We start from the raw sequence: 26196 nt of genomic DNA on the forward strand, positions 1-26196 counted from the left end.
ACACATTGGACCAGATGAATCTGACAGATATATTTAGAACATTCCATCCTAAAACAGACAAATACACATTATTTTCAAGTGCACATGGAACATTCTCCAGAAGAGATCACATTTTAGGTCATAAAATAAGTCTCAACAAATCCAAAAAGATTGAAGTGGTACCATGCATCTTTTCTAAACACAATGTTATGAAATGAAACTAGAAAATAATCACAAGAAAAAATCTGGAAAGAACACAAATATGTGGAGGTTAAAAAAGCATGTTACATGTTATTAGCATGAATGGGTCAACCAAGAAATCAAAGAGGAAATCAAAAATAACATGGAGACAATTGAAAAGGAAAACACAACAGTCAAAAATCTTTGGGATGCAGCAGATGCTGTGCTAAGAGGGAAGCTTATAGCAATAAAGGCCTACCTCAAGAAGCAAGCAAAATCTCAGGTAAACAACCTAACCTTACACCTACAGTAGATAGAAAAAGAAGAACAAAGAAAAGCCAAGACAAGTAGAAAGAAAAAAAATACTAAAGATTAGAGTGGAAATAAAAAAAAAAAAAGAAACAAAACAAAGCAAAACCAATAGAACAGATCTATAAAACCAGGAGCTGGTTCTTTGAAAAGATCAACAAAATAGATAAACCTTTAGCCAAACTCATCAAAACAAGAGAGAGAGAAAGAGAGAGAGAGAGAGAGAGAGAGAGAGAGAGAGAGAACTCCAATAAGCAAAATCAGAAATGAAAGAAAAGAAATAACAATGGACACCACAGAAATACAAAGGATTATAAGAGAGTACTTGAAAAACTATATGCCAACAAATTGACATAAAAATGGATAAATTCCTGGAAACATTCCTAGAAACCTCTCAAAAATGAATCAGGAAGAAATAGAAATTTTGAACAGACTGATTACCAGCAATAAAATTGAATCAGTAATAAAAAACTCCCAACAAAGAAAAGTCTAGGACCAGATGGCTTCATCAGAGAATTTTACCAAATATTTAAGGAATAGTTAATACCTATTCTTCTCCAAAGACATTCTATGAAGTCAGCATTATTATCCTGATACCAAAATCAGTTAAAGACGCTACAACAAAAGAGGACTACAGACCAATATCTCTGATGAACATGAATGAAAAAAATCCTTGACAAAATATTAGCAAATCGGATCCAATAATACATTTAAAAAATCACTCACCACTATCAAATGGTTTTCATTCCTCAGATGCAAGCGTGGCCCAGTATTTGCAAAACAACCAGTGTGATACCTCACATCAATAAAAGAAGGGTGAAAACAATATGATCATTTCAATAGATGCAAAAAAAAAAAAGAAGCATTTTACATTCATTCATGTTAAAAAACCCTCAAAGTAAGTTTAGAGGGAACATACCTCAACATAAATAATAATATATGAAAAACCATAAAAATCCTAGAAAGGCGCACAGGCAGCAATTTCTCTGACATCAGCTGTAGCAACATTTTTCTAGATATATCTCCTGGGCAAGGGAAACCAAAGCAAAAATAAAATATCGGGACTACATCAAGATTAAAATCTTCTGCACAGCCAAGGAAACAATCAATCAACAACACAAAAGAAAAACCTACCGAATGGGAGAAAATATTTGCAAATGGTATATCTGAATAAGGGGTTAGTATCCAAAATGTATAGAGGATTTATACAACTAAACACCAAAAAAACTCTAATAATTCAATTAAAATGGGCTGAAGATATGAATAGTCATTTTTTTCACTGAAGACATCCAGATGGCCAACAGACACATGAAAAGATGCTCAACATAACTCGTCATCAGGGAAATGCAAATCACAACCACAATGAGACATCACCTTACACCTGTCAGAATGACTAAAATCAGAAACATAAGAAACAGCAAGTGTTGGTGAGGATGTGGAGAAAAAGGAACTCTCCTGCACTATTGTGGGGAATGCAGCAGCCACTGTGGAATACAGTATGAAGGTTCATCACAATATTAAAGATAGAATTACCATATGGTCCATTCTACTACTGGGTATTTACCCAAGGAATACAAAAACACTTATTCAAAAAGATATGTGCAGGGATCCCTGGGTGGCGCAGCGGGGGATCCCTGGGTGGCGCAGCGGTTTGGCGCCTGCCTTTGGCCCAGGGCGCAATCCTGGAGACCCGGGATCGAATCCCACGTCGGGCTCCCGGTGCATGGAGCCTGCTTCTCCCTCTGCCTGTGTCTCTGCCTCTCTCTCTCTCTCTCTGTGACTATCATAAATAAATTAAAAAAAAAAAAAAAAAAAGATATGTGCAGCATTTTTTACATGCTGTGTTTATTGCAGCATTATTTACATTACCCAAGATATGGAAGCAGCTTAAGTGTCCATCGATAGATAACCAATACAAAAGAGGTGATATATATACAATGGAATATCACTTAGTCACAAAAAATGAAATCTTGTCATTTGTAAGATGGTTGGGTGTATAGGGTATAATGCCAAGTTAAGTAAGTACAATCAAAGAAAGACAAATGCCATTCGATCTCACTCATATGTGGAATTTAAGAAACAAAACAAATGAACAGAGGAAAAAAAGAGACAAACAAACAAACAAACAAAAAAAACCCAGACTCTTAAAGATAGAGAACAAACTGATAGTTATCCAGAGGGGATGTGAAGGGGGAATGGGTGAAGTAGGTGCAGGTGATTAAGAGTACATTTATCATGATGAGCACTGGGTAACATACAGAGTTGTTGAATCTCTATGTTGTACACCTTAAATTAATATAACACTGTACATAATTATACTGGAATAAAAAAGAATGCATGTTAGTTGTCCTATTTTTATATAGATTCCAATGTACAGCTCCACTGTCCAAATGATACCCCTTTTACATATGTAGATTAAAATACTTGAGACTTTTAAATGGTCTTAGACGTCCCATTGGGAATTAGGTCAACTCCATTTCAAATACTTCCCCTTTTACTTTTTATCTCAGAACCCACTTTATTTTTCATCATGACACCCGTAACTATCTGACGGTATAATATAAATATATATATATTTACTTATTTCTTTATTGTCAATCTCCCTTTCTGGAATGTGAGCATATTGAGCCAGGGACTTGACTTTATTCACTGCTGTATGCTTCCATCAATAATAGTATCTGATGCATATTTATTTCTGAATAAATATATGCTAATCAATGAATGAACAAATAGTAATTGTATGGAAATCACTATGTTTCCTTACCCTAAATTCACTACTCTACTATGCTGGTTTACCAATCTAAGCATTCTAAAACCCACCATATTTTTAAACATTTAGAGACTGAATTAAACATCTGTCTTCTATTGCTTTTCGGAGAGTTCTCTGTGTTGGTGTGAAAACAAAACTCTCAGTATAAAAAATCAAATTATCTCCGGGCATTTTACACAAAGAAAAGGAGCTTGTAAAACAGCAAGAAAAAATAAAAATCTATTCAATTAGTTAAGAAATGTTACCGATGACCAATTTGTTTTTAAATTAAGATCAGTTTTGATACTTTTCTTGCTCTTACCTTTGTCTTGATGTTGCTTTTCAACAAACTCTTGAAAGGATCCAGGCATACCATTTTAGAGTTGATCTTCTCTTCTCTGTCCTTGCTTATGCCTAATATTAAGTACCTAAAATGTCACATATATTGTTTAATCTATTATCTCTCTTTTTAAAAAGATTTTATTTATTTATTCATGAGAGACACAGATAGATGCAGAGACACAGGAAGAGGGAGGAAAAGCAGGCTCCATGCTGAGAGCCCAATATGGGACTCAATCCTAGGACCCCAGGATCACGCCCTGAGCCAAAGGCAGATGCTCAACTGCTGAGCCACCCAGGCATCCCTTAATCTATTCTCTTAAAACCATCAGCCATTAGTAGTCATCAAAAGACTATTGTATGTGTCATCACAGGTGTTGGCTTGTGGCAAAGTGGTTTGTCATCAGAAGCTCCCCACCAGCCTGCAATGGATGCTACTAGCTAAAGGGGACACAATCTGGCTGCTTGCCATCACAACTCCTTGTCTTAGAACCTCTCAGATCATGCCAGGAATCTGGGGTAAGATATGCAAATTACTCTGATAGGACTTCTTTGATGTTTTTCCTTTCTTCCTCTTGCCTTAAGACAACAGCTTGTATTCTCTTATCTAGACCACCTTTCATATTACACCCCCACATAATAGTTATGTTTTTCTTTAAGATTATTGTGAGTTTTCCTTCTCCCCATGATAGATGGTATTAAGTATCCATAAAGAGAATAAATATTAATATTATTTTTATCTAGTCTCACCTATACATTTCTATAGAACAGTTCTAAGGAGAGTTGAAATCTCAATTCAAATCTCAATTGAAATCTCAAATATAAAAATAATATTTATCTAGTCTCACCTATACATTTCTATAGAACAATTCTAAGGAGAATTGAGATTTCAACCTTGGTCAAAATTTATTGGCTATTTTTTTAGCACTTTATGAATTTCAAAGAGAAACATTCACTCAATAAGTATTTTTGTAAATAATGTGTAGATTCTGGGGGTATAAAATGCATAAGACTGATGGTTTGGGAGAAGTTAAGTTGACAGCTTGAAGACCAGTAAGAACAATAATTGGTCCATGGAAGAAATTCCAAGTGCCTGAGCTTAGGCAGAGATAGTCAGAACAAGGTAGATTGAAGCAGGGAAGTTTTTTACACGTGGGTTGGACAGGTGATAAGAGAGGATGTAGTTGAGCATGACTCCGAGGTTTCCAAGTAGCAAGTGGTGGTTCTGTTCACTAAGATGAGAAGGGGAATGCAACAGAAGGTGTTCTCCGCAGATCCTGGGATGTCTTATCTACAATCATAGATTCACTTACCTGCTATTGATTTCAAAACCTGCATCTTTTGCCCACATTTGTATTTAATGCTTTTTTGACACATAGAAAGTCTGCTAAGGGACAGCTCCATTTAGATGTTCCACAGGAGTCTCAAGCTCAACCTTTTCAAATAAACTCACCATCTTCTCCCAAAGCCACTCATCCTCCTGCATCCTGATCTTAGGAATTCCTTTATCATTTAAAAAGTAACCAAAAATCTATTATTTCTTCTTCCCATTCATGTTCTATTTCCACTTCATCATCATATCACGTTAATTCTATCTACTATACCTTTACAATATTCCCATATTTCTCTATACCTTGTCTACCTTAGTTTACATAAATCACGTTCTTATTCTAGAATTATGCAACAATCTAATTTCCCTTCCTTCCAGCATTGCCCTATTTCATTTTGACATGCTATCCAGTCTTGCCAAGTTCATTCAGAATTATGTTCTTAAAATACGACTTTTCCTATTTAGACTGTTTATACACTCTCAATTGCTTTTAGGATAAGTTTGATCTCCTTAATATGGCCTACTGATTTCTATAAGAGGTGGCCCTAGTATACGGCTCCAGCTCTGTCTCAGCACTGCTCTCTTCCCAACGAGGCCACTTCCACTCATGCATTGCTATTAGAACCCTCTACATGACAACCACAATGAATTACCTCTATCATCCCATATACTTTAAGTGTTAAGTTAGATAAGAACTAAAAATTGTCCATGAATTTGGCAGTTTACATTACCCAGAGCAATTTTAGATTATTAATGGAGGCAGAAAGCAAAATACAGTGCCTTCAGGTATCAGGCATCAGGAGTAACAAGGAAGTGGTATCAGAAAAGTAGAAACAACTCATCAAGTTATCAAATTTTTATTGAATTGACCAGGTAGGTACCAGTTACCAGCATATGACAAAATAAGTGGGTACATGACACCAAACTGATCCTTGAAATTTAAGTATGTGTTAGCTAGAAGAAGCTGTTAAGGGTATCCCAGTTTAAATTTGGCCAAATAGTATCGCAAAAATAAAGTGTTGGAAGAAAGGATTCTGTTTACAAAGGAAGACAATTTCAAGAAATCTTGTAACAGTAGCACATAGAATATGAGAATAGAAAATAATGCAAGATGAGACCCATGAGTAGGAAAGAGTCAGACCATAGAGGGTTTTGTTTATCATGTCATGTCCTCAGATATGATTTTTTTAGCAGATAAAATGTCATGGGAAGTTTAAACAGGAAAATAAATTTCATTTCTGTTTGATCTCTGCAGGGTGGAGGTAAGCTTTCAGGGGAATAAGAACTAGAGGCAGGGAAGAAGATTAGCTATGAAGAACAGAGAGACACTGACAGAGAGAGATAGAATCAAGACTTTGATTAATCAATTAATTATTAATCCCTGAAACCACCTGGTGACCTAGATAGGACAGGCATTATTATACCACTTTTATAGGTCAGGAGGTAGAAACAACTGGTTTCTAGCAAATGTGGAAGCATAACACATTCTTCATTTAGAGTCTACTGTAATGAGAGCTGGAAAACTTGAAAATTTCATTTTTCAAGGATTTCAGTTAGAACAGCTTATATGACAATTAAGCCCAATTAGGTTGAGGTATCAGTATGAACTTGTGTTTATTTAACAGATACAGAAAAGAAGAAATAGGTTGCACAGGTTGGTACACATATATATATTACCAAGTTTGTCTACTGAGAGGGCCTAGGAGCAAGGACACACACCTATCATCCAGATCTTGATTTCTGAATACCATTCTCTGAAAAAGAAATCAGGGCTCTTTAAAAGTGAGGCAGGAAAAAAACACAAAATAAGCCTGGAGGATCTTGTGGTTCCAGGAAGTAAAGAAATGTGCTCCAGTGAGGGCACATCAAAAGGACACAGGAGCTAACCTGAAGAAGTTCCCAATGACCAAAGCTGCAATGATAGGAGAAATAAAATAATGATGATATTGGATTATAACTCATAGAATAAAATAAATATCCATGAGTCCATACCGGTAAATAGAAATAATTGAGTAAGAAAATAAATCTGAGATAGGGCCACCTCTTCCATACAGAATTCGAATTGATTTATGGAAGGAAGGGGGAAATACAAAAGTCACCATGAAGCCAACACCACAGTAATAATTGTTTCAAGCAACATCTACCAATGGATACTAAAATTAGTAGATAAAAATTTCAGAAAAAAAAGAAAACAGGATCTCAGTGTTCTCCCCTCTAAGATATTTATTAAAAAATCAAAAAGCAGCGAAAAGCAGCAACTTTAAAGTGGAGGAAGCTGGCAGACATCATCTCAACTAAGTGATCAAAGTCAATATTACCAAGGGATCTCTGGGTGGCTCAGCGGTTTAGCGCCTGCCTTGGGCCCAGGGTGTGATCCTGGAGTCCCGGGACTGAGTCCCACATCAGGCTCCCTGCATGGAGCCTGCTTCTCCCTCTGCCTGTGTCTCTACCTCTCTCTTTCTCTCTGTGTCTCTCATGAATAAACAAATAAAATCTTAAAAAGAAAAAAGTCAACATCGCCATTAAGATAGTGATGTGATTCACCGAGAAGGGCACCATCATCACTTTGGTGGTATTCTTGCCAAGGATACATCAATCTAACTATGAATAAACATTACACGAGCCCACATTGAGGGATATCCTACAAAATAACTGACCAGTACTCCTCTGTAATCTCAAAATAATGAAAGACAAGGTAACACAGGAATTGCCACAGATTGGAGGAAACTGAGGAAACCCAACAACTAAATGCAATGTAGGAAGCAGGACTGGATTATGAAACAGAAATGGAATGTTGGGGTAAAACTGGTGCATAACTGAAGCCTTAAGTTTACTTAATAGTAATCAGCAATATTAATTTACTGATTTCAATCAATGTGCTATGGTCATGTGACATGTTAACATGGGTGAGGAAATAAAGGAGCTTTAAAATTATTTTAAAGTTAATATATTTTTAAAAAGTGATGGCAGAAATATATTTTTCAAAAAAAATTTCAGACAATAATGAACTGTATCCAATATAAACCTTTCTTTAAAAAAATTCATCAATATATTGAGTTAGTTTCAGTTTTAGTTTTTGTTTTTTTTCTGTTGATCTTTCTCTGCACTGGAGCTCAAATTCATCTAAATAGGAGGCAGCCTTGTGGCTGATGCATGTTTAAATTAGCTTTCTGGGGCCATAAAAATCCTGAGAAGGCCCTTGGCATTGAAACAGGTGCTTTTACAGATTAGGCTTCTTTATAGAGAGGGATCCGGACTCAAAAGACAAATAAGTACATTTTAAAGCCATTGAACAAGTCAAATGAACAAAGAATTTAGCATCTGAAGCCTGTGTTTGAATATATCAGTTCTTCCTTCCACTTGTAGATGTGTAAACTGAACCACTTGGAGCCTCTGGTCCTTTATTGGTTAATTGGAGACACCACAAATACTGACTTCCTAGGACTGTTATAAGAATTTTGTTTATATTTAATGTAAAATCATACTCTGTTCATACCAATTAGATGTTACTAATGGAAAATGTAAAAGTCGTATTTAAAATGCTCTGTGAAATATAGATCTGAATGAAATGTAGTCCTTTTTAAATTTTATTATTGCTGTTTTTCCCTGCAGTTAAATGAACATTTGGGAAAGCAAAAGTGCTGCTAGCTTTTCTGACTTGCACAGAGCACATGGTCATATTTCTATTTGGCAGCTAATGAAAACAACTGCTGGGATTTAGAAGCCTCCTACTTAAAAGGACTATGATAGATTGTTAAAACTAAATTTAAATGTTATTAATATGTGTCTGAAGATAATTGTAAGGTGGTAATTAATTACAGAGTCTCTGGAACTAAGACATATTCACATTTATCATCTCTACATTCCTGAAATAACAGGATGATGCTGATCGATTAGCCTCATTACCCATACAAACTTCAAGACATCTCTTAAAAAGTCTCCCCTTAAGGATGTTTGCTCCAATTCCCTTTCCCGGAATTACTATTGAACTATTGACAACTGACCAAGCAATAGTGATAACTTAGGGAATGCTATGTCTTTGCTTTGTTTTAAAAAGAAAACCACTACTTTATTGTAACCTAATACAAGTATCAAAACACTTTCCTCCTCAGGCACATAAGTAATGCAGTGTAACATTTAGCTTTGGACTCCCCTTCCAAAATATCTCCTGGTTATACTCCCACCACTTCATTGTGGATTCTCTTTCTTCAACTTATCTCTTAAATGCTATTTTCCAAAGAATTTCAGGTTCTCTTCCCCTCAAATACTATACGTTCTGGTGAGTAGTCTTGTCTATAAACTGCCTCTACTTACTATGGACACCATCATCTTTGCTTGAGTTATCATAATAGCTTCCTAACCAGTTGCTATACTTGCAGTTTCTCTGCAATCTACTCTCTGCACGGCAGCCAAAAGTGATCTTTCTACAATACTAATGTATTAATGTTAATCCTCTGGTTAAGCCTTAAGAGTTTCCCACTGCCCTTAAGATTGAGCACAAAGTCTTAGTTGTCACCTTCATGATCTACTCCTCTTAATCTATTAAGCTCTCCATTTCCAGATCTTAACCACTCCATCTGTTACCAATACATCCTACAATCATGCATATTTTTCTTTTCTCTTTTATTTCTCCTGAACTGGAGAGTTGTATTGCATTTATGGTGCCTAACACTGCTCTAGGGACATAAGTGTTCAATAACTCATTGTTAAGTGAATGAATGAGTGAATGAAAATGATTATCTTTACAAAGAAGGCAAGTCATTGCAAAAATTAACAGCTTAAATCTAAATATACAAAAATAAATAATTGGACAGTATGACTTTACAGTAATAAAGAAAGGGAAATAAACATTAAACATTATGACATCATCCTAGGGGTAGAGTATGCAACTCTTGATCTTAGGGTCATGAGTTCAAGCCCCACATTGGGCATAGAACCTAAAAAAATAAAAATTAAAAAGGATAAATAAAATGATCATACTAACGTCATATTTTTAAATAGGTTTAAAATATAAAAAATAGGGATCCCTGGGTGGCGCAGCGGTTTAGCGCCTGCCTTTGGCCCAGGGCGCGATCCTGGAGACCCGGGATCGAATCCCACATCGGGCTCCCGGTGCATGGAGCCTGTTTCTCCCTCTGCCTGTCTCTCTGCCTCTCTCTCTCTCTCTGTGACTATCATAAATAAATAAAATAAATAAATAAAAAAGAAAATAAAATAAAAATAAAATATAAAAAATAGCAATATATTCTTATCAATCTATTACAAAGAGAATCTGCAATTTTATTCTCTGTAAAATAAGCTTAAATGATTTCAGGACAACTTAACTTATTTTGGCACCTAAAATACAAAATGTGTGTTACTGACATTTATAAAACTGCATAGTTGAAGAAACCCGCTGCCTATTCAGTTTTACAGAGGAAAAAAATTGCTTGCTTCATAAGAAATTTGAAGAAGTTACTGGCTCAAGAGATGAAAAACAGCCTCTTGATGGAATACTAAGTACTGACTACTCTATTATACCACAGTTCTATAGAAACACGAACAGATCCCATAAGCATTTCATGAATCTGTATGGATGTGTGAGAGTTTTCATTTGTTTCTCAGGAAAGTTTCTTATTATGAAAAATCTATTGCCTAAGTTAACTGCCCTCTATTTTCCTTTTCAGAGAAGGCAGTCGGCAATCATATTCTTATCCAGTAACCCTCTGATTTTAACTCACTCTAAACTAATGACTTTATTTTTGATATTATAACAGGAGATTAAAAAAGGTAAGAAAATTGGCCAATTCCATATGTAGCTGTAGCCCTAGTGGGAATATGGAGTGGCAAATTTTATTCATACTACAACTATTCATCATTTATTTATTGATAACCATTCATATCCAGGTCATTGAAGACACAGTTCACATTCATAATTTCTCAATCATTGTCACTTTAAATTTTAATAGGTAAACTCATGAGGTACTATTCTTCCTGTGTGAATTATTCAAACGCAAAGGATACAACCTCAAACAACATGATGTTATATAAATGGGACATAGAACATAGATAGGAAACAGGTCAACCATGAAGTAAGAAGTCATTGAATTGACAAGTCTCCTCCAGGAATAGTCCTGGTCTTTATGTATGTACTTGAAGATTTAGAGGTGACTTCTGTTACAAACTGGTTTGTTAAAAAGTATTCCAAAAAAGTTCTATAGTATAACTGCCTCTCTGGTATTAGTATTAGTATTATTAACTTCTGGTCTTGAACTCTTTTCCTAGGCAAACTCTTGAACAGTATGAAGTATAATCAACATTTTTTCATGTAGCAAGCCAATCTTGCTACTATATTTGAATTTAATCTAATTACTGAAATGTAATTAATTTCATTGGAAAATTATTTGTGAACAAAGAACACGTTGCTCTACACTACACTGCAGCTGCACTAGTTAGACCATAGTCTATTATGTCATGTTTATTCTAGAAAAAGCACTTAAGAAATTAACAAATAGAGAAGTCTCCCTAAAGTTATAAAGAAGGACATCTATTCATGTCTCTCATGAACAAATAAATAAAGTCTTTTTTTAATTAATTAAAATGATAGTGATCTTTATTTTTCACTGTAATGTACTCAACATGTAAAACGTTGCTTGCACATAAGTGCTCAACAAATAGATATTGAATAAATTAACAAATGAATATGAATGAAGAACTGGAAAAGATATACTTACAAAGCAGTCATTAAAAAGGGATAGATAACTGAACTCATACTAACATGGTACAATAGCCAAGATATATTATGTTCAAAAAACAGACTGCAAAATAGTGTCTATTTATATATAATTACATAAGTATATGTTTATAAATGTAGCCTAAAGTTCACCAAGAAAATTAAGCTAGAAACTAAGGGTCTTTGTATATGCTATGAACAAAATATAAACACTCTGTGATTTACTAAATTCTGTGGGTTTTTTTTTTTAAGATTTTATTATGTATCCACGAGAGACACAGAGATAGAGAGAGAGGCAGAGACACAGGCAGAGGGAGAATCAGGCTCCATTCAGGGAGCCCAATGTGGGACTCGATCCCGGGACTCCAGGATCACACCCTGGGCAGAAGGCAGGCGCTAAACCGCTGTGCCACCCAGGGATCCCTAAATTCTGTGTTTACAAATGATATTTACTTTTAACAAAAGTAAATTGATTTTTATATTTTTGGGTTGAACCCAATGGCACTTGTAAACTAAGTGAATATTAATATTCAGATGTATATTCACTTAAGGTAAAACACAAACAGTGATTTGCACTTCTTTTCATATGGAAGTCATGAAAATAAATATCAATTCTGTAGAGGCACATAAATTTTGTTTCTTTTTGTATGTCAGCAGCAGTTGGTAAGGTACCTGACAATGTAAATAAGGGCCAGGATCGAATTTTGGGTGTTTCAGTACAGATGTATCTAAATTTAAAGACCATTTTTTAAAAAAGATTTATTTATTTATTTATTTGAGGGAGTGGGTAAGGGGCAGAGGGAGAGGGAGAGAGAATCTCAAGCAGACTCTGAGCTGAGTGTGGAATCTGATGAGAAGCTGGATCCCATGGCCCTGAGATCACAACCTGACCCAAAAGCAAGAGTGGAATGCCCAACCAACTGAGCCACCTCAGCGCCCCACTTAGAGCCCATTTTTTATATCTTTTACCCAGCCAAGTTTTTCTTTTCACTGCAATTGCCCAGAATATTTTCATTGTTTTCTAGTCCTACAAACCACTTTCACTTTTCTTCTAATCTCTTCAACTGCCTCAAATACCATACTTCTGAAGTATAAGATGGCACTGATTGAGACATCATTATTTCATGTAGCCCTAAGAAAGAAAAAGCTCCCAATTAAACTAACAATGAATTTATCTCTTACAATTTTTATTCAAAGTTTTCTTTAGATTTATTTAGGTATAAATTTTTATCATATAAATACTCTGGAGCATACTCAAAAAGGATAAAAAGTGATTAGTCTACAGTATTCTTTCAATTATCTTCATGATTGACTTGACTCTTCTGAATCACTTTTCAACTCAGAATGATAGATGCCCCTATTCTGCTATCCAGTACATCCTCTGTGCCACCATGAGCATGGGTGATGCAGACAAAGGAGTGCCTTTCTTCTGCCTTAAGAATTTTCTTCTTAAGGGCACGTGGGTGGCTCAGTGGTTGAGCGGCTGCCTTCGACTCAGCGCATGATCCTGGAGTCCTGGGATCAAGTCCCACATCAGGTTCCCCACAGGCAACCTGCTTCTCCTTCTGCCTTTGTCTCTGCCTCTCTGTCTGTGTCTCTCAATCAATAAATAGAATCTTAAAAAAAAATTCTTCCTAGACACTGACACCCATTTTGCAAGTTTTGATGCTGGGGCATTTTTTGATCTTCTGAGAAGATGTCAATAAAAGGTTTTGGACAACAACCAGGATACATGTCTCTTCCTTATTTGATCCTTAAATTGTTCACTGAATCACCAATGGCTTGCAGTGGTCTAACCATGACAGCGGGAGCCTAGTTTGTGCATAGGCGGACAGTTAACTATGTCACAAAACCCACCTGGCTCGCTCCAATGACAAGATGTCATCAATTGTGACACACATTCTCTATTTCAGGGATGGTAAAACATAAACAAACATGCTCCTTGTAATCAATGAAATATAGCTGTGGTTCCATCATTTTATGGCTAGGAAAGCAGGATGCTTAAATCTCTCATTTCCCATAAAATCACACTGCCAGTAAGTCAGCAAGCCAGGGCTTAAACCTGGGTCTCATAAAATACTATTTCAGATCCCTTATCTGGTATTCAGGAGATGAACATTATGCTTAACTCCTTTAAATGTCAAGAATTCTTACAAACTAGATTTGTGTGAATTATTCTTCTCCAACCCCCACTCCCAACCATGCCTTGTTCCCTATTTTCCTACTAAAATTTAAAGCCTCCTCAATAGACATCTTTGCTTTGCATTTAGTACTTTTAATTTTCCTGCTGATTGAGAAAAGATATACAATCATGTACAAATAAGATCAGTGCTTTTATCTGGGATCACTATGTTAGCTGTTAATGTTTTGACTTCTGAATTTTCTATTAGGTCCCTGAAGAGATTTTCTTTTAGTTTCCTCTTCACCTCTAACTATTTTCTGTATGGTCATGGATGCCAAATGTACATCCTACACATAACCACAGCTATATTCTTTGTTGTTTGTTTACAATTTTTATGTATTTCATAAGATCTATAATTCTTTACTAATTTAGTCTGTGCTATAAAATTTCTCATCTCTTGAACCATAAAAGGCTTAACTGGTAACAACTACTATTGATATGTTATTAAGGGTACTCAATAATTTTAACCAGACAAGTTATCTATGTTATCTATAATTTATGAACTTCAAAAAACCCAGAAGTATAAGTATCAGATTACTTCTATAATTGTCCCAAGTGACTAAAAGAGCTGTTATAGTTATGACATAACTTATAGATTATGATGTATTATATGTAGGATGTATATATTTTAATCACTTGGCTTTCAATTTATCACACGTTTTCTCTTAGATATATAGATTTTTTTTTCATCACTAATGAATGCTCCCTTTGCCCTTTGCCCTGGAGTTACTTAACAAGCTATAACAAAGCTTGTCACAACAGAACTCTGGGGTAAAGAAAGCTACCAGGATTTTTATTTACATTGAAAAAGAATATAAAGAAAAAGATGAAGAAGATATTTATCTCTAATCTAGTTTTGGCCGTATCTATCTTATGTAGCAGCAAGATCTCTTCTATCTTATCAGTGTCGTCCTGCTGAAATGGCATTTCTGCGTTCTTCCGCTAGCTACCTTCAGTTATTCAGATTGGTTCCCCATTCTTATGTTGTATATTGGCTGCTTGTCTGTATCCCTATAGGATATTTTCACCAGTCTGAATGCAGTATTGGATTATTGGTGTGTCTCATGAAGATCTCATTCTTCCTCTCTCAATAAAATGCTAATATGTTGAAAGCTGTGCCTACTGTTAAATCTCAGTCTTCTGTTTTGACAAAAGCCCCAGAGTCGTATAATTTATAGAGACTGACTCCTCTTATACACACACAGATATCTGACATGCTTGCCTTGACATTTATGGGCTAACCGATGGGGGCTTCCCATTTAACAATAAGGCAAAACCCCCCAAGTTACATTGAGTGGTTCACTTCTCTGCATAAAACACAAGAGTAAAGAAGAACATATTTGAATCATTCAGCAAGCAAACCATGGATCTTTTCTGCTGTCAACTGTACTAGTGTCCTCAAAACACAAAGGGTCTCATGACCTTCTTAGAATCTGTGCATTTATTGAAGGCTGTGTGTAAAATTAAAGAACCACCTTCCTGTTCTTTAGATCTGGAACTCAAATAATGTGATTTCATCCTGTCCTAGCCTAATTTGAGGATAGAGGTATTTATTCCAAAATCAGGTTATTGTTTTGTTTCTTTTTATTTAGAACCTAAAATATCAATGTCCTCAACTTATTTATAGTCATCTTTTTGATGGGTGTATGTCACAAATTCCCTACCACATTTCTCTACTCCTAACCTTAGAGAATGAGAATCATTATTCTAAAAAAATCTTTTAGGTCCGCAGTTCAGTAATATGGTAATACTGGTAAGTCTGTGATCTTCAGGCTACAAAAAACCTTCAATAGTATACAGATATCTTGAAGAAATTGTTCATTATGAGTTGTTTCTTCTACCTCACCTCTGAAGTCCAATCTACTCAGTATCCAATCCCCACTATTCCACTGCAGTTCTTACCAACCTAGCCATTACCTCCAATATATCTAATCAATGGATTATTTATATTCTCAGTTTTTAATTCTATGAAATCACTCTCTCATAATAGCCTTCCTATCTCTTTAGTGACTCCTTTATAGCCTGCTTTGCAAACTTCTATTCGTTTACCCAACTCCTAAGTACTGGTATTATCCAGCCTTCCTTCTCAGCATTCTTTTCTTCATACCCTACCCTCTCTCTTCCTTTGCCATTTCATCCCCATGTGTGGTTTCAAATACCACCAAAATATTGATCATAATGTCACCTATATCTTCAGAATCTAATCTTTTACTTCAAATTTTCTTTGGATTGTCAAATCCATGTTCCCAACTTCCTACAGAACACCTCCAACTGAATGTATCACTGGTATCTCAGCATGTTCAATCTGAACTTATCATCCCTGTTAATCGTCTCTATTTTTCCTTTGTTCCCTATTTCAGAATAGGGCTCATCATGTATTCAGTTGCCCAAGCAAGAAATGTGAACATTACCTTTATGTCCTTTCTTGCCATGACCCTACAACCAATTAGTCACTGAGTCGTAACTTTACTATTTCCTTAATACTTCTCAAACTTGCTCTCAAAGCTCCATTTCTACAGCTCGCTATGCGAGTTCAGCCATTGTCAGCCCTTGATGGACTCTCTACACAGTGTCCTAACTCTCTCTCCATCAATCCTTTATACTTCTCCAGAATGACATCCAAATGCACAAACTGGATTACCTCATTCCACTGCTTAGCATCTTTAATGGTTACCATTCAACTTCAGGAGCAAAAAAATGTAGTATCATATAAGATCTTTCAGGAATGAAATATTCTCTTTTGTGCAGTTGTATCACTCTACAAACCTTCACTACCATATGCACCTTTTGTGGCCGAGCTCAAGCTCACTCTGAGTCCCAGTGCTGAATTATACTCTGCAGGGCTGCAATCACACCTTAGCCAAATAACTATAGAGGAGTCATTATGTAGTACCATAATTATTTTTCCCTTCATTCTCAGTCCTTTAAAAGGAAGAAATTTATTTCATTTCTGGACTCCCCAACACCTGGTATATAATAAGAATTCAACAAGTCTTTGTTGAGCGTGTGTCTGATTATAATTGTGAAAATATAAAAATGTCTCTTCTTAGTATATTCAATACCCATTCTTTACTGAAAAATATAGCTTAACAAACAACTTCTGTTGCCAATTCAAATTAATTCAGAAGTTTGAATAATCATAGTGGAAGAATAATAAAAAGGTCAAAGTGAAAGTCAAGAGAAAAATCGAATGATACTGTAAACCAAAATGATGAATTACACAGTCTTTGAGAATAATTTTTAATTCTAAAGATGCTTTTAAATAGTTTAACTGGCTTATGCCTAGAGGTGATATTTGATTTTATATTTGAATCTAAAATGTTAAGAGCATAAGATCTGGCATGCTCAAGGCAAGAACAGGCACAAGTGTCACCTATTCCACCCAACAACCATTTTACAGCCTTCTAGATTTGCAAAAATCAATGAGGATTTTCAAAGACTTATATATAACAAAATTTTCCTCCAAAGTTTGTATGGTCCAGTCAGACAAAACAGAGCAAGAAATTCAATATATCTGAATTTCAACAGCATTAGTAATTTCTATTTCATTTTCCACAAGCATCAACAAATAGAAACGTCTGAAAATGTGTCTCCTAGCTAAGGTTATATATCATCTCAGTTGTACTTAATCTCAAGGGATGCCATAAGATTAAAAAAAAATCTAAACTAGAAATTCACTTTCACGTTAAAAATGAATATCACCTTTTAGATATTATGTTGAGGACTGCCAAATCCAACAGTGATTTGGGACTATAACAGGCAGGAAACCTAGAGATTCACACTGAAAATATGATATAAAATAATAAGACCTATACGTAAATAAGGGGAATTTCATTGTTTGGTTTTCTTACAAACAATGTACATTATATATTGATTTTAATGTTTTAGATGAGATCTGAATACCCAAAACAGGCACACAATTTGTAATTATGAATATACTTCAGTGATAGCTATTAATGTAAGTGCTTTGATCTACAGAATAGCTCAAAGCTATTTCCACAGAGAAAAAGATCAGTATAGTACTAAAGAGTAAATTATATACTTCTTCCTTCTTAAATATGTGGATAAGTAATAAGATTCCTAATTAAATTATTCCTTGTAGATTAGGAAATAAAAACCAATGCTTAAACATTTTTAATATGTTAGAAAAAATTAAAGATGCACTAAGTAATTATCATAGAAAAATCATGTACCTAAAGAAATGTATGATGGAAAATTATAGAAATGGCTGAAGTCTCTTGAAGTAGGTTAACATATCCTGGAATTGACATGGAAGATTGAATATTAATTTACTATACAAATAGAGTGACATATAAAAAAGGAAACTACTTTTAGTTACAATGAAAAAGGAATAAAATAAGAAAAAAAAATGCTATTGGAAGCCATGAAAGTTTCTGGAGAGTTGCTAAAACATATATTGCCTTACAAAGTACATGCCTCTGAACATAGGAATTCACATCTAGGAGTTGATCCTGATTAGATTTGGGGTAAAATATGCAAATGTGTTTGAAAAAGGGTATTCACCATTTATAATGATGGAAACTGAAACTATACTTCCAATAGATGATTTATGCAACAAATTATACTATATATACATAATGTAATGTTATTCTATCATTAAAAGTTACTCCAAAGTGTACATTTATTTATTCAAAGTATACTTTCTACAATCAATATGACTAACTCAAAGAAATAATCAACTTTTTAAAAATGTACAATGAAAGAAATAGGCCAAGGTTAATATTCAATGAAGTACGTAGAATCACATGAAATAACAGTGAATGAACAGATTTAGAGCTCAATATCATAGATGTAATTAATGAATAGAAGTATCATAAACTGTGCTGTAGTAGCAGAAGTAGTAATAGCCTATAAATCTGGTGAGTGATAGAGGCATCATTCAAACCTAGGCAGTTTGGTTCTGGAGACTAAATACTGAACTGTTTGCTGTGCACGCTGCTTTTCTGCAAATAAAAATATTCAAACCGTTTAGTAGGAAATAATATCATGCACCTACAATCATACTAGGTAAGAATTGAGAATTATTGGGGTGTTTGGGTGGCTCAGTCGGTTAAGTGTCCGACTCTTGACTTAGGCTCAGGTCATGCTCTCAAGGGTCGGGAGATCAAGCCCTACATTGGGCTCAACTGGGCATAGAGACTGCTCAGGATTCTCTCTCTCCCTCTCCCTCTGTCCCTCCCCTGTTCTATAAATAAATAAATAAATAAATAAGAATAATCAAGAGAAAAAAAAGCTGCTACATGAGTATATAGATGAGTATATAGGAAGTAGGCTTGGAAATTAAAGTAATAGTAGACTTAAGAAGTTGAAAGTAACTTTTGTAATTTATGAAAACACAGAAATGGTGGGGGGGGGGTGATACAAGCCATAAAGTATCTAGTGGTAAACAAACAAACAAAACGAAATAAGCAAATACAAAACAAAAACAACAAAACCCCTCACAGCCCATGCAGGGATCTCTTCCCTAGGAATATTTGCAGCCAGTTAGCCCAATCTCCTGTGTATTTTTGGTGAGTCAGTCCTATTTATTTCACATACTCTTTCAATTCTAGCTGTAGAGTTCTAATTTTTAGAAGTTTCTTAAATTGAAGAAAACCTCCCTTTCCCAATGTCTACAGTTAACCCAGGCGTATTCTCAAAGGAAACAAATGTTTATCTCTTCTATATAATGGTATGTAGTCATTGAAAATTACTATCTTGGGTATTTCACTTTAGCTTTTTTCTTCACACAAAATATCTTTAAGGTTCTCTCATAAATACAGTACCTGTTTGGTGAGTATATTCTGTACTCTAGGCATTGAAGAAACAAAGACAAATAAGGAAGTTATTGTTCAATCACTTACACTCTAGAGTAGAAAATCACTGTATGAAAGAATGACTAAATATGCCCTTTGCTGCCAGGTCAGGGTGTAGTGGGAGTACAAAAGATGGAGTAGCAAACCCTGACTCAGACGGAACCAAAAGAGTTTCATCATCAAGGTGAAATTTTAGCTGATGCTTTATTAAAAAACTTTTCTAGCAGACACGGCATCAAGCACAAACACTTATTTGTAGAACAGAAACTATTGTGCCTGAGAAGTCATCAGCAAAAAGAATGGTTAAAGACTAGGTTTAAGTGATAGGAGAAAAAAAAAGCCAGATCATTGGGGCTTTGGGGCTGGAGCAAAGAATTTGCATCTTCATCTATGAAGGCACTGAATGGGGGAAAAGTGGTTTTCTGATGAACATTTTTAAATAGGCATTCTGGCAGCTGTGTAGAACATAGACTTCAAGGGAATGCATGGAAGTAGGGAGATCAGTTAGAGGATAATGCAGTCATACAGCTGGAAAGGACGGCAGTTTGGTCTAGGTTGGGGGCAAATGCAGTCTAAGAGACCTAAATTCAAATTGCTCTAGAGGTAAAATTGACAGGACTTGCCAATGCATAAAGAAAGAAAGTGAAAAATTAAGATTCTTAAGAATTTGGCTTGAGCAGTGGTGGTATCTTTTACTGAGATGAGAAAATTGAGGGTGGAACAAGTTTAGAAAATAAAATCAACACTCTGGTATTAAATATGCTTTTTAAATATGTGTGTGTGTGTGTGTGTGTGTGTGTGTGATACGTCTATCAGACATCCAAGTGTGGGTGTCAGGCATTAGAATTCTCAGGGAAAAGTTCTTGGATAAAGATATGAATTAGAGTATTTAAAGCATCAAACCAGAAAATTTCATCTAGAGAAGAGAAGACGACCAAAAACAAAGCTCTGCTTCCTACAGGCTTTAGAAATCAATGAGAAGGGAGGCCATTAACCAAAGGGCATGGGAAGAAATGGATGTTAAGTATGAAGAAAACTAAAAGTATGAAGTGTCACAAAAGATAAGAAAGGAGAGTGTTTCAGGAAGGTGGAAATGGTCAGTTGTGTCCAGTACCAAAAAGAAAATAGAGAAACGGCTATTGGGTCTGATAGGATGGGAGTTACTGGTAATCTTGACTGACTGGGGTAGGGAGTGAGGCAGACTCAAGCCCATTTAAAAGAGGGGGAACTGGGGCACCTGAGTGGCTCAGTCAGTTAAGCATCTGCCTTCAGCGCAGGCCATGATCCTGGGGTCCTGGGTTTGAGTCCCACCTTGGACTCCTGCTCAGTGGGGAGTCTGCTTCTCCTTCTCCCTCTGCCCTCTCCCTGGTCATTCTTGCTCTGTCTGTCTCTCAAATAAAATCTTAAAAAATAATAGGTGGAACAGACCATGGAAATGAAGATACCTCTGTGGGGAAATTTTATAAATTATTTCCTGAAACTAGGAACCTATTCTCTTTATAATGTCTTCATCGGCTACATTACATAGACTATCTAGAAAAATAAGATGCTAAGTGTAATATATATTGTCTGGCATATCCATGCATTAGATATTCTTTGCCTTTTTGGATCAATTCTGCAGCCTTCAATAACCTGCTCTGTGCTCTGGCTCCAGCCAGGGTCTGTTAACATTCAGCTTTCTGGTTGGGTTAGCGGATGGGAGACACCAGTAGAAGAAGAGACAGTAGAAGGAGGCAGAGAAGTCAGGGTAGTTATTCTCTGCATTTTGCCTGATGGGCCAAGGTTTGGTAGTAGTTTTCTCTTGTTCCTAAGATCTCAGGTCCTGCTGAGACCTTGTCATATATGGTCACCCACTGGCTCCCAGAATGCCTTTCCTTGCCCTTTCAAGCGTAAGGAAGATAAAGGCTTTCTGCTCTCTGCCAGCCAGTTCTTGAGTATTTCACTATTCGTGAGTAATTCCTGCAGCCCTACCTACACTTCGTATATAGCTTCTTCACTCAAGTTTTTTCAATTGCCCTTTGGAGTGTGTCCTTTCCCACCAGATCTCTGTGTGATGTAACCCTCCAAAAAGGGTCTGTTGAAAGTGGACTACATTTTTCCATGTACTCTATGATCATTGTCAAATATTTCAATCTTTTCTGGAACAAGGCAGGGCAGTCAGGAACAATGGGGAAAGCAAAGAAGAAAGAAAGGGAGAGGAAGAGAGGAAGACCAGTTACCTCCCTAGCCATTGGAATTTTTTTCACTCGTCTTCAACTTTGAGTGAGCTGTCTCAATTTTCTCTAAGTCAAGCCTCTTTTGGCACAAAAGCCAGCCTTTCAGGATGCAATCTCCAACATGTTAAACACATCTCTCTTTGTGGGATTTCAGATCCCTGTATTTTTATTTTATTTTTAAGATTTTGTTTATTCATGAGAGACCCAGAGAGAGAGAGAGAGAGAGAGAGAGAGAGAGGCAGAGACACAGGCAGAGGGAGAAGCAGGACTGCCTCGTGGGACTCGATCCCGGGACCCCAGGATCACACCCCGGGCCCAAGGCAGGTGCCAAACCACTGAGCCACCCGGGGATCCCTGATCTCTGTATTTTAAATAGCCTTAGATATATTAAAGTGTATTGTAATCAGATGAGTCATTAAAGAATAAAATTTCCTCAGGTATCTAAGCTGGATAATACAATATCTCAGCCTCCTGAGCCAGATGTATAGTGCCAGGTATTTGCTTCCTGACAAGATGTTTTATATCAAGACAACTTTCTGAGAAAGCTTCCCTAATTTAAATACTCATGTTACAACCACTGCTCTCAGTCACAAAGATTTTAGGGGACTTAATTTTTTTCCTCAAGAGGATACATGGATTCTTTGGGGTGTTTCCTTTAGGAAATAAGGAGAAAAACATACCTTTCAGTGAGACCATGTTTCGCGGATTAAAAACTATTTAATTTTTGTCAGGGAAATGGAAAGTGCTTTTTTTTTTTTTTTTTGCATTTTTTTTTAGCTTTTGTGTTGACTGTAAAGTTTAAGTTTCTAGGGAAAAATCTATACTGAAAAAAACTCTAAAATATATTAAAGTCTTTTTATAGTGGACATGTCACTTTGCCAGTCACATCTAGTTCCCCTTTTCCAATCTCAACATAAAAATTGGGTTTAACAACACTAGATTTCCATCCTCCCAAATCGGCAGAGAGCCTGCTTCTCCCTCTCCCTCTCCCTCTGCCACTGCCCGTGCTTGTGTTCTCTCTATGTCAAATAAAAAATTAAAATCTTAAAAAAAAAAATAACCTTACGGGCAGCCTGGGTGGCTCAGCAGTTTAGCGCTGCCTTCAGCCCAGGGTGTGATCCTGGATACCCGAGATCAAGTCCCACATCAGGCTCCCTGCATGGAGCTTGCTTCTCCCTCTGCCTGTGCCTCTGCCCCTCTCTCTCTCTCTCTCTCTCTGATGAATAAATAAATAAAATCTTAAAAAAAAAAGCCCCTTACATGAACAAGGTACTATCCTTGGTTTATCTTGGAGAAGGTAAAGGTACTATCCTAATTATTACAAAGCATCACAAAGTTTTGTGTCCACAGCCTAGGAAACTAATTTTTGAAATAAACTTTGGATGAATGGGTTGGGGAAATAATTTCATCTATTATCTAGCTAGATATTGTTATCTAGCATTCAATACGATGTTCCTTTGGAGTAAGCTTTCATCAGAGATGTTCTCAGCCAGTACCAGAAATAGAGCATTTTCATTTGGAGGCTCCAAAATTGGATTTAGTACTTTAGAAATAGATATAGACAGATGCATTTGCCAGCACATTGGTTTTCCAAATAATTTCTGAGGAAGCTTTCAGGCCTGGTACCCTATTATCCAACTTTTATTTAGACTTTGGGGGTTATTTGGGGGAGCAGCAGCAATGCAGAGGCTAAAAACAAGAGAGGCATAGGAATTTTGCTTTGGTTGTGATTAGGCTGCCAGTGTTCTGGCCATGGGTTGAATGAATTGCCAAAGAGACTTAACAGGAATACAGCAAAAGGATAAATTGGTTTTACCAGTAAGAGTTTTTCTTCTGGAGCTCCAGAAATAGTGGCTATATGGGCTTATCTAATTTTCCTACAAAGTGTTTCACAAATGCCTTAAATTTCTGTTTTAATAAAAAAAAAAAAAAAACTACAAATGAGTAACATTTCTTATGACCTTCCCCATCCCAACTGCTTCCAGAATTAATGATTACTGGTTTTCTTAGTTCATTCAGGTTGTTGTAATAAACTACTATGGACCAGGTAGCTTATAAACAGCAGAAATTTATTTCTCACAGCTCTGGATGCTGGAAGCCCAAGACCAGAGGAGCTAGCCAGCATGGTAACCTCTTGTGGGTTGTAGAGTGCCAAACTTTCTCTGTAAAATCACACAGTGGAAAAGACCAGGGAGTTCTTTGGGGGAGATCTATTATAAGAATACTAATTCCATTTGTGAGGATTTACCCTTCATGACCTAATTACCTCCCAAATACTCCACCTTCTAATACTACCACCTCCTTTAGGGGTTAGGATTTCAACATATGGATTTTGTGTGTATTGGAGGGGGGATACAAGCATTCAGACCATAGCACTAGTTATTCTATCACAGTGGATTAGAAAATGCATGTGAACACATGGGGAAAGGCATGAACGAGAGACTAAGAAGATAGAAATGTTAATCGTTTATAACTAATAGTATTTAAATTACTATATAAAAATTTATATTTTTGTCTTCCATAGCCTCTCCTTCAAATGGTTGCCATGTAAACTGTGAGTTTTAGAAGACTGAAGAAGCCCTTGAGATTCATAGTGTTTATTGGTTAAGACTGTGCCTTTTAGTCATTTGATTAAGGACAGTGCTAAACTCATTCAAATAGCAGCTGGCAATTGTCCTTGGAGTCATTGTCCTTGTAGTCACTGGTTAGAAAAGCCTGCAAAAGCAAGCTCTGAAAAATTAATAGAAGTAGACGATTTCTCAGCAATTATGGTACAATAGTTACAATACTTTTTCTATATTTGAATGAAAAATTCATAATAGGTCAAGGGTAGAATCTGAGTTTTGCACAGTTATCAAAACATGTATGTGTGCTTATGTGTGAGTATATACATATGAAAACAGAAAAAAAAAGATCATTCCAGAAGTTTGGAATCAAAAGGGAGAGTTATAATGGGACAACAGCATGAAATTAAAATGAGGCATATTTTATAATGTTGACAAATGAGGCTTTGGGCTTTATTTCTATCATCAACTGAGATTTAAAATGTGAATTATCTTTAACTCCACTACTATACTAATTTACCAAGGAACAAATTCCTAAGTGACATTATTTTCCTCATCTACTTTGTGTAGACAGCTTCTGTCCAAGTTCTACTGCTTTGCAGATGGAGCTTTCTCCAAATTTACCAACCTTTCCTGCACAACTCACAGGTCTCTGTCTGAATGGAAACTTTTATCACGGAATCAAGGAATCTTAGATCCTCAAGGACATGAAATGGCATCTAAATCAACCCAGGGTAGAAATTCCCTGTAGAGTAGAGCATCCCTGACGGCCACCTTGTCTCAGAAGAAACAGAAGGAGTGAAGGAGCAAAATCTAGGTCATAGTCTGCTGATTGGATGACTATGAAATAATTACTTGGCGGTCAATGAAATATAAACTAATGCCCATTTACAAAGATTTTATGTAAAAAATTCTTTAGAACCTCTAAAATACTACAAAACATGCTATTATAATTTAATTCTTTATTATTTCACCAGTCAGCCTATTCTGTTTATATTTATCTCTGGTTATCAGTTTTCTTTCCTGTCTGAAAAATGACCAAAGGTGTGTCTCTGAGGCTCCATCTTGAACAACACAGAACAGTTTACTGATGTTGCTGTCCTTGAATGTCATGAGGAGTAGATGGATGGTCATGTCAGTAAGGTCAGGCATAACTACAGCATCAGTAGGGAACAATGTCCATTAGATAATTACAAGCTTATTTCAAAATCTTGATGGAACATTACACGTTGTGCTGATACATGTATCTCAGTTTCTGAGTTCTTCTAGCCAAGGTCTACATATTTAAGATTAAGTACACAAGTCTGAGGTATGGAATAATAAAACTTCTGCTTTAAAAGGAGCCCAGGAGCACCTGGGTGGCTCAGTCAATTGAGCGTCTGAGTCTTGACCTCAGCTCACGTCTTGATCTCAGGGTCATGAGTTCAGACCCTATGTTGGGCTCCATACTAAGTATGGAACCTACTTAAAAAATAAAAATACATGAATAAATAAAAAGAGCCTTGGCAGATAAATCTTGGACTGCTCTGTTGAAGGCTGCTCAAGCTCCACAATATTCCATTTTTCATATTAGGACCCACATGTGGTAGATACTTCTTTCTAATCTCTTATTTTTTATTGGCTGCAATAAATCAGTTTGGTAGACTTTTACTAGCAGATTGGGGGGGGATTTTCTTACACCAATTAGCCTGGTGTAAGATTAGCCACATGTATCTACACCTTCCTCCATATGGTTTCCCCATTCTACACTTCTATGTTCACCTCTCCCTGCACTCCCACACCAGGATTTTCATCTCTGTTACAGCACAGGCATTTGTCTT

General features: G+C 36.1%; 1 protein-coding gene and 1 long non-coding RNA gene across 5 annotated transcripts in view; one reads left to right on the plus strand and one right to left on the minus strand.

The window, feature by feature from the left end:
* LOC144293670 (uncharacterized) overlaps positions 1-26196 on the minus strand; it is a 370284-nt gene that overhangs the window by 189883 nt on the left and 154205 nt on the right. The gene's annotated exons all lie outside the window — the stretch shown is intronic.
* Positions 3971-26196, plus strand: part of LOC144293671 (uncharacterized) — an 88148-nt gene continuing 65922 nt past the window's right edge. For both annotated transcript variants that reach the window (XR_013360889.1, XR_013360890.1), the window contains exon 1: positions 3971-4075. This is a non-coding gene — a long non-coding RNA (uncharacterized LOC144293671). The remainder of the gene's footprint in view (positions 4076-26196) is intronic.

The sequence above is a fragment of the Canis aureus genome, chromosome 22 (genome assembly GCF_053574225.1).
Source record: "Canis aureus isolate CA01 chromosome 22, VMU_Caureus_v.1.0, whole genome shotgun sequence".
Lineage (NCBI taxonomy): Eukaryota > Metazoa > Chordata > Mammalia > Carnivora > Canidae > Canis > Canis aureus.